Genomic DNA, 7,946 nt, shown 5'->3' with positions numbered 1-7,946 from the left:
CATTAGTTGTAGTAAAATTGGAAGTAATGTCATGTTGATTCTACAATGCTGATGTAATGTAACAAGAACAATATACTGTATATTTTGGGGCCCCACTTGGCATCTGTTTAGAATTTCAGCTTAAATGGTCCTAACTCGGGGCTAGTAGTCAGACCTGATCGTGCCATTGGGTCTCCACACGTGTGCTTTTCTTTTCTCTATCTCTTAATCATTTACTTTAACTTTTATTCTAATCAAACCCTCTAGATCATCTTACTGTGGACCAGAGGTATTGTTGTTCCTTATCACACTCAAAATCAAGTATTATGATTCAGACAAAAAAGTAAACAAGGTAAGAAATAAAAGTGTGTTTTACAAGTAAGTCTGAACAGTAATAAAAATTAAAATGGTAAAGCTAATTTCTGCCTGCTTCTCATAAAAAGAATGGAAACTGTCAGGAAACGAATATAGGAGTTGCCCTTGCTAACTTTAATTTTTAGAAAATTAAAACACCCAATTCCCATGCATAGTCTATTCTCTGCTTTCAGGTCTTCTCCTCTTCTGGGAGTGCCTAATTACTATCTGTGCTGGCCCAGCTTCTTTTTTAGCAGTTGAGGGAAATAGCAAATGGTGGTCACTTAGATAAAGTGTCATCTGAGTAACAGCTCTGAGCCTGGTGGGGTTCCTGACATCATATCCAAGATGGTGTCACCCAGCAGCTGTCTCACAGCTTTTTGGATGTCTATACGTGGTATGCTTTTACAGAAAAAGTATATGCATGACATAGAGGGCCCTGATTTATGAAAGCTCCCCAAGGCTGGAGAGAATACAGTTTCAGAAGTGAACTGGGTGATCCAGAAAACATGGAATGGATTTTTAAAAATAATTTGCTATTTGCCAGTAAATGTTTTGAATCCTGGACCAGATCCATTCCAGGTTTGCTGGATCACCCAGCTTCACTGATGAAAGTGTATTCTCTCCAGCCTTGGAGAGCTTTCATAAATCAGGGTCATAGTAAATGCACATTTAGGGCTCTATTTATAAAACAAGGAATTTTTGAAGTTCCCTCAAACATTCCGTGGTGGGAATCAACTGCCATTGAGACACATAGACCTGGAAGGTACCATAGAGGGAATGTTTAAGGGAATGTCTGATTCCCTGTTTTATAAATGGAGCACTTAATGGTATGGGAGATTTTTGTTGCATAGAGTGGTCTGGGAATGTTACCCCCACTCCTTCATATTTCTTACAAAAACTATTTATAAAATAAATAATTATCTCTATGTGATTAAATGATAGTAAGAAATTTAAAAACTACTCAAAACTCATTGACTTGGGATTGTGTTATTGTTTTTATCTTTTTATCTTTTTTTTTTTGGTTATGCCTTCCATATTGCACACATTACCTCCCCATTTTCCAAATATACCAGTGGCAGAAATCCTCAGACACTGCAAATTTTCATATTTTCAATATTCATATTCTCAAAACATGAATAATCTAGTAGGTGCAATGGCAGAGGAAAGATTTCTCCAATAATCACCAACCCCCTTATTTCAGCACAAAAACTAATGGGGTCAACTCTCACCCTTCACAGAGAACTAAAAGGGGATTCAGATCTTAGCATTCCCTTACAGTAAAACCAAGATTGTCATTAAAGACATAAATAACATTTGAAATAGAAAGAGAAGAAAAACTTTTTTTCAACATATGAAAACAAATATGCAGACACGTCACATGTTTTAAAACACACTTCAATAAAAGAGTTTGTTCATTATAAGCAGGTAATTATATCTTTTAACAAGGAATAATTATATTTAAAAAAAAAATATTAGTAAATAATAAAAAATTGTCTCTTTATAATGCTTTTCTCAAAATAAAGTCAGAAAGTGAGACTTAAAAGGTTTCTTCTACAGATACATTGCATACATGAGCAATCAAGGTCCCCAAACTTTTATAAAACACATTGACAAAACAAGGTATTGTATCAATAATAACTTGGAGCCCAGCAAGATTATATTGTGGAGTGTGAACATCCTGAACAACTAGTTTCTGTTTTTTGTCTAGGATGATAATAAGGGAATGTAAAGGGTTAGGGCCATCAATCACTCAGGATTCCTGAATTGTCACTTATCACTTCAAACATTTAATTACTTTTCTGTACCACCTATTTTACTTTGTATAAATAACACCATCTTTTCTGAATAAATCAGAACAGCAACTCTATATGAACTGGTGTCTGTTTCTGTTCTCTTATCTCTTACGATCGTAAAATTAACTTAACAGCTGACATTTCTTTAAGAGATATATACATTTGTTCCTTGACATTTGATGCCAAAACTTCCGGGATGGACAGATGACGATTGGACCAGTGCCTCAGTAACTGCATTGGAGCAATCAGAACATGCCCAAGCCGGCAGGTAAAGCCTATTCAGCTTACAAGGGTTCCTCTCTTGCTACACACTGCTAAGTTACATTGTCTGGTCTGGTGAGTCACAAACTCCATTACTCGAACCTCAGCTGTTAGGAGATGTGTACACGTGTGTGAGATGTTTATATGTGTGAAATTTGTACCTTTGTGGGTAATCAGTCTAAATTTCCTTAATGCTTTCTTCTTTACTAACCTGGTTGCAAAGAGTGAGGTTGGGTCAATCCTCACAACTGTGGTTGTCTCGGACAAGCAGTAACATGACCTATGGCTGCGTTTTGGTAAACGGTCCTGTCTCGCAGGACGCAGTGAGCACTGCAGCCAAAATGGTAGACTAATATCAGCTTTGTAACTTGTTATACACAAATGCATTTGAATTCATTGTCTGCTTAGTCTATTAGCCTATATAAAGATGGTAATGTGTTGGGTGATGTTCTTTACAATCGTATAATAGCCGATATGAAGATGATATTGATAATGTGTTGGGTGATATTCTGTAAAATCGTATAAGAAGGATTACATCTGATCTATTCAATTGTGAGCACATTGGTGAATTGATGAGGGGAGGTCTGTGGATGTCTGTGTGTGTGTCTGTGAGTATCTGTTTTCTAGAGTGTGTAGAGTGTTACTTCTGTGTGGACAGGCTCTGTGTTGTTGGCTCAGGGAGCCAACTGATTGGCTGATCAAAACTGGTATGTCCGGGACATATCGCTGGGGTCAGGGACTCCCAGAAATTACTGGTTCAGATTTGTGCCTAGTGAGCAAATCTGTGGAAAGGGCTGTCTCCGGGAGGCAGGTTAGATATAGCAGTATAAGAACAAATTAAAGCTAACAATAAAGAGGGATTGAACAAGAAACATTTGAGAAATATGCTAATATCTGGCCAAGTAAGAGCTTGAACAGAAATGGCTGGTGCACCATCGCCCATCAAGATATAAAAGTAGACAAAAGACATGATTTTACCCCAGGCTAGATAAAATATGCAAGCAGTAGAGTTTACAGAACTAAGCTGAAGATTGCATCTGATAGTATGGAAATATGAGAAATATGGTGCATATGTCTTCTGCATTGATATTAAATTAGGATATGTACGTGTGATAATTGAGATGGTGGTATTTTTTGTTGTTTAAAGTATTATTTAAATCTAGCAAGTTGTGAGAATGGTTCTAGTGTAATGATTTGTGAGATCTCAAACCTTTATGTTGTGTCAATGGTAATATTGTTGATTTTTGGGCGTTTGTTGATCACCTTTTCAATCTCACAGGACATACAGTTTAAAAAGGCAATTGATTGTTTTTAAGCTGTTCCCCTAAAACTCAGTTGTTTTTATGCGCATAGTTGTGCGCCAAACTTCAGGATTATGTTGCGCATAGTTGTGTGCCAAGGCAGACCCGCTATGTGTGCGTGAACTGTGTTTTATCAGTTGAAAAAGGCGCTGCACTTTTGCAAAGTCTTCATTCACGTAAGTTTTTATTTTTTGTGTATATTGCTTGTTTTGCTTCATGTGCACTCGAAGCAAACCATGTGTGTATGCATTTAGATGTGTGTACATACACATAGAAAAGAAAAATTTTAGGAAGAAATAGGCAAAGAGGGCTTTTTAGACCATATTGCTTCACATGCTTCAAATTGAAAAGATTGCCTATTTGTTACTATGATTTCTGATATCATGGGCTTGGCTACAAGCAACATTCATGGATGATATTGCTTCTGGTTAAAGGAGGAATCCACCTTCATGTGCTTACACTACTAAGCTGCGGTAATGCATACACTCCAGTCTTTACTGAGCAAAATTAAGTTAAGCAACAACTATCTTTGGGTGTTTAAGAGGTGTTGGTTGTAAAAATAAATAACATTTTGTTCATCTTTTTCTTTAGACAATGCTTATGCGGCGGTATGATCAGCAGCCGTCAATTTATGCCAAGCACCGGATTGTGGAGAGGCTGGCAGACAGGCTATGGACTCCTGCAGGTACGCGGCCAACAGTGCGCTAAATCCAGCATGTTTGGAGCGACCTGAAGTGGAGGAGACCGGATTTCCTCTGTGAAGGGACCACATCCTGTCTGGTAAGTATTGCATTTTGTCTTCTCCTCTAGTTAAGGTGCAGTCTTTTAGAATGTTATTGGGTTGTGGAAAGTAGTATTGTCTGCCCTTAGAACTGTTTATCACTTCCTAGATTTTATTACCCTTATTAATTTTGGATGTTTGTGTGTGTTTTTGTATTACAGCCAACACTCCATCACGCCGGCTGCTGATTGTAGAGCGCTCATCCAGGCGGTTGGCTATCGCACAGGACGTAGAGGAGGGGTCATCCGCCTCGGAGAAGGAGCCTGTCGCAGAAGAGGAGCCCGCGGCGGAGGAGCCTGCGTCTGAAGACGAGGGAGAGGAGGAGAACGAGGACATTGCCTGTAAACTAACCTTCCAATCATCTTTTGTGCAAATTTTTTTTCCAAAACACATTCACACACTACTTTCACCATTTTTACTTACAAATCAAAATATGGACCATGATTTTATGTAGCTTCCAGTCAATAATTTTGCATCAAATGAAGGTTCTTTGTAGGTTGTTGGCTAGCATGAAATAAGATAGTCATGAGTTATTCAGTTGTACCTTACTAGAAAATGTTTAAACCCAATTTTTAGACATAGGCCAGAAGTATCAGTTAGAAGTTAGTAAGCATTATTCTATTATCCTTGACTAAACTTACAAACATCTACTTTAGTCCGGCCCACCCACTTTTACTTAGGGTGTTTATTTTTCATCTACAGCTATTGGAGTGGCCTTGCCACCACCTCCTCCAGAGGACACAAATTCCTCATCTGAATGTAAGTATTTCTATATTTTATATATTATGAACATTCCTTTAGGGCTATAAATATAAACTAGGATATAGTTTGTTAGGCCTAGCTCCAATAAGTATCATTATGAGTGTATGACTAGCCAAGGGACTAGTTTGACCCTTGTGAAAACACACAACCCTCATTGAAACAAACTACATCACTTTAGTTTCATTGTCATAAGTAGGTTTGCCCCAGGAATCGGCTTTCTTTCTTGTTTTACTCTGTGTAAACAGAAAATAAGTCATACCTTGATGAGTTATAACTTGCATTCTTAAGCACTGTGCAATTTAGGAACTAGCTGCATATGATACTATTAAATTCGCTCAGTACTTACGTCTCTATTTTTTTGTCTCCTTCCACATACACAGCCAGTTGGAGATCGATGGAGGCAGCCAGCCCTGAGGAGGTCCCATCTCCACCCCGGCGACATCGCAGGCATTCTCCTGGTAAGTATTTACAAGGACAGTACTTTTCTTAAATGTTTTTCACAAACTCTTCCGGTTAATATATTCTTTGTTTTTTCTTCACCCACCAGGAAGAGGACAGGATAGCCTGTATTGGCTTCACAGGAGGATGTCTGCCTTGGAGCGTCAGCTGAGGATGGCCCCTCCACGGGGTATGCCTAGGCGCTACAGGTTTAAAACCTCCCATAAAATTGTTCTGTTCTAAAATATGTACAAATGTTTTTAAAACGTTTTATATTTTAAAGTTTGTATATTCATACTTATATATTTATTTTGTTCTAAAAAATTCAGTTGGGGGGGGGGTAGAATTAAAAAAAAAATTCTAAGCAAGATTTTGTTGCCTTTTTCTTTTTGTTAATTGGTTTCAAACAAAAACAAAAGTCGCACCTTTATAAAAACATCCATGCCAGCTTTCCTTCACATCGTTGGTTCTCCTTTACAAAACAAAAACATCCAAAAAAATAGGTTTTTACACAATGGTTGTTTGAACAGTAAATTATCTCACATGCTCTTATCCTACACCAACCTGCTTTGAAGCTTGGAAGAGTTGACACCATTCCTTTCTGCTCTTCCAGACTATCATGTAACCTTAAAAGTAACATACTTGGGTATGATAGATATGTCCTCTTCAACTAAATGTGATTGTAACATCATTCAACAATACATTTTGCATACTATACACCGCTGAACCCCTTAGTACAGGAGTGCCCACACTTTTTTGGCTTGCGAGCTACTTTCAAAATGATCCAAGTCAAAATAATCTGCCAACAATAAAAATGCTAAACATATATTTATTTACATATATACCGAGTGTACTTTCATTAAAAATATATATTGTTTACCTTGCATTCCAGCATGAACATGTATGGCACAATACAATTCTTTCTTTTTTTTTTGGAACTTTAATTCCACTTCAAAATGATCCTTTTGCAGCTTAAAGTTCACTTTAAAGATTAAAAAGAAATGAACATGTGCAAACTCCTGGCTCAAATAGTTTTATGTATTATTGGCCCAATCACTCCACTAGCTGTGCGTAAGTGTACCACAGGGTTTTAAAGAAACAAACCTGGAGACACCCACATTTAATTCAACAACACCTGCCACATCTGAAAATGAACAAAAAGAAAAAGAAAAGTTGAGGGACGTTGAAGGCTATATATATATATATTTTTTTTTTTTTTATTATATATACACACACACATATGACTTATGTGTTGTAAAATTCAACAATACCAGTAACATATGATAGCACACCGAAACATGCACAACACATATGCATGAATTAGCCTCATGAATTATATGGTGGATTATTCATGCATATGTGATTTGCATGTTTTGGTGTTATCGTTTGTTTTTAAAATGTGAACAAAAAATATGCTAAATATGTGCCTTGGTGTTCGCGTGGGTTTATGAATATGGAGGAGATTATACTGGTGGCTAGTGCTGTTGTGTTAGCAACTGCAACAATGTTGGTTTCGATTCTACCTGTCCAATAACAAGAATGAAGATTACATTAGATCACATCAACTCATACTAGACAAGCAAACTTCCTTGATTAACCCCCCCCCCATAAACCAGTCCAGTTTAAATAATAAAACGCATATGTATTTATATACATTTACATTTATTTAGACATACACACACAAGTGAAATCACTAAATGTTCCTTGATGTAAATAATATAAATTATAATTATATAAATAAAATATTGGATTTATCTAAAGCAAAACTAGCATGAAATTTAAAGCAAATAAAAAATGGTTGATCGCCCCTTTTTTTTACATTCATACTGACATATTATAAAGTGCTAATTAGTATATATACAGCATGATATAAATTAGTTAGCAGTGTTGCAACCAAACTAAAAAGTATCAAAACAACAACTGCAACAAATCTAACTATAAATGAAGAAATTTTGGGAAGGAGTATAATGTAACATAAAATGTAGCACTTATCCAAAAAAATCAAGCACTAAAGACCTTTAAATAATTAATTGATCTTTTATGTAACTTTAAATAATTGACCTGTAATGGACTGTAGATGTGCACAGAACAGGCAGCAGGTGTGCGCTAATTAATTGCTATGACCTCACCATTGACAGCTTAACAGATCCTCCTTAATCAAGCAGCTGCAAACTAATCGCCTTAATTGGAAAAATCCAGCTCGCAGGTGAAGGCAAGTATACTAGCATCCGACTCATATATCGGCGCGTAGATATGCACGTCGAGCTTCCGCGT

At 36.8% G+C, this 7,946-nt stretch overlaps 1 long non-coding RNA gene across 1 annotated transcript; it reads left to right on the top strand.

The window, feature by feature from the left end:
- The first annotated feature begins 1,025 nt into the window (after positions 1–1,025).
- LOC140342810 (uncharacterized) lies at positions 1,026–7,114 on the top strand. Its single transcript, XR_011923161.1, has 5 exons — positions 1,026–4,471; positions 4,634–4,813; positions 5,175–5,231; positions 5,615–5,692; positions 5,782–7,114. It is a non-coding gene; the product is annotated as an uncharacterized lncRNA (long non-coding RNA).
- The last annotated feature ends 832 nt before the right edge of the window (positions 7,115–7,946 follow it).

This window comes from Pyxicephalus adspersus, chromosome W, assembly GCF_032062135.1.
Source record: "Pyxicephalus adspersus chromosome W, UCB_Pads_2.0, whole genome shotgun sequence".
Lineage (NCBI taxonomy): Eukaryota > Metazoa > Chordata > Amphibia > Anura > Pyxicephalidae > Pyxicephalus > Pyxicephalus adspersus.
The sequence above is the reverse complement of the archived record's forward strand: the minus strand, read 5'-3'. Positions and strand labels throughout refer to the sequence as shown.